Here is a 2,416-nt window from a genome sequence, read left to right as displayed (position 1 = left end):
ATAGCTCAAATATCTGAAACCCTCTGGAAGAGCAGCATGTGAAATATGAATTGTGCCCGACTTTATTTGCCACGATTATTATCGGATCAGATTTCAAAGGGTGCTTTCACATTTCTATTTCAATCATAGTCATTGGGACATATTGGATTACTACTGGTAGTAGGACTACACGTGTCAGGATAAATCTAATAATATAACTTGCATTCAAGGAGCTAATTTAATTGAAGACTAATTTTTCAATGACACATTATTCATGTGCGGATATCAAAATCGTGACATAACCTAAGAATCTAGTTTAAAAGTGAGGTTAAAAGTAAGGTTACATTTATTTTGAGAAATTTAATGAAAAATACTAATATTATATTTATTTTTATTATTATTGCATGTCTGGAACACACTATTGATGATTTTTTGCCACTTTTACAAAACCAATACGAAAAAAACATTGATTAATAGTTATTATTCTATTCCATCATATAAATAACTCCGTAAACAAGCCGAAATCGACTGGGAACATAGCCCGTCCTGATTGGTTACTATGATTTTTCTTGCAACGCATGAATATAGGAAAAGTTTTGAAAGGGGAGAATAACGAATGCTGAAAGGATGAAAAATAAATGCCGGCGAGATCCGCTCTCGACAGAGACGGAGGGCCAGCCGGCGCGGATGCTCACCCGAGGTATGAATAATGAATAAATTTATCGTTTACTTCATTTTATATTTTGTGTGATGTATGACGATGATGCCGTGGAATTGGCGTTGCGCTGCGAAACTTGATGGAGGTTGGGAAGAGGGAGCGCGGGCGCGCGCGGAGGCGGAGGCGTAATAAAATTTGCTTTTGTAATGGATATGATATGGTGTGCTCCCCGTTACGAGATCAAAGCCCAAACAGTTGCCTTCGCTCCAAACTGTCCATGCCGCGATGCCGCCTCCGATACGTGCGCAACTGCACGTTTTTGATTCAATCAACTTGTCACATCAAGAGCAGGCGCGGAGGCGATTTTTATTGCACACATTCAATATTCAAGCATTATGATTGCGATCAATTTAAACATAGACATCGTATTTCTAAAGTAAAACAAAACACATTTTGTAGCAATCAAAATTGAAATTTTTTACAAATGCACGAAATTCTTAAGAAATTATTTTCCTTTTTGTATGAATAAGATTCGTAATTCAATTTTAAAGAAATTAATTATATAAAGAATTGCTAGTAATGCAGATTGAAACTCAATGCCAACTTTTATTCTATAGAAAAGGGCTGTCTTTAGGGTTTTCCCGACAATTATTCGAATTTTTCTCGTCGGATGAACCATCCTTGGACTTTAACGAACATTTTAAAAAAAGAATTGGTCAAATTGATCTAGGAGTTGTTGAGTTATGCGCTTACCAACAGATTATGCGATTCATTTTTATATAGTAGATTAAATTTAAATTTCTTCCTTGTGCCGCAAAATTACAATTGAAATACGATGCAATTATTCAAAGCTGTCATAGCGTTATTGTCCTGCTAACATTTAAATTGTACGTGATTACATTTGATAATTGCATGTTATAGCCATAAAGGATATTTCCGCGCATTGGACACCTGATGCTTAAAAGCATATTGCAATGAATCAAGTAATACTCGTATTTCACACAAATTATTACTAATGTCATACAATTATTAACATCACATAAGTAAGCACCCACGATAAACACGAAATTACAAACCGAAAATAAGTTGTAAATATTAAGCGTCAAAGAATAATTGCGTTTGGAAGGGTTGCTAGGGTTGCTACTGTGTACAATATACATAATCCACCCAGTAAATTCGTAACCCTTAAATGTTACGCCCTTGCCGGCTGGTAATCACACATATGGGGAGTGATTAGTGGCTGGTCATATCCTCAGGCGTTTTTGGTGGTGAACCAAATGTTAACCATTGTAAAATATTGAAGTCTCTTCATTATATTGTGTATGAACTTAAATATTTACTTTTATTTTTCTTGTACAAACATAATTTTGTGTTATCATCAATTTTTTAATCAATAATTGATATTTTATGCAATGCGCATGTATTATGTGTTTGTAAATGTTCATTATGCGACACAAAGAGGCTCAAAGATTAATAGCGACTGATGTAATTAACGTTGGCGTTCCACTGTTCCACAGTCTCCGTTTGACAAGTAACGCGCCAGCTTTACATGAATAAATGATAACTGTTTTCGTATATCGGATTTGCATGTTATGTTCGCCGATGGAGACGAGTTTGGTGGTGGTATTAGCAGCAAGAGGTATTAATTAATCAGTTAATTACCTCGCTATAAGCTTGTTGTTCTTGCACACAAAACCATAGATTTCTGTGGCACAAATGTAGTCTTATAATAAGGGAAATCGAACTATTTATTGTTTAATCAAATCACATTTATTTTTC

Source organism: Atheta coriaria, unplaced genomic scaffold, assembly GCF_025399875.1.
Source record: "Atheta coriaria isolate IRGN ID8LTWV9N9 unplaced genomic scaffold, Caltech_Dcor_3.1 hic_scaffold_10_pilon, whole genome shotgun sequence".
Taxonomy (NCBI): domain Eukaryota; kingdom Metazoa; phylum Arthropoda; class Insecta; order Coleoptera; family Staphylinidae; genus Dalotia; species Dalotia coriaria.
The sequence above is the reverse complement of the archived record's forward strand: the minus strand, read 5'-3'. Positions refer to the sequence as shown.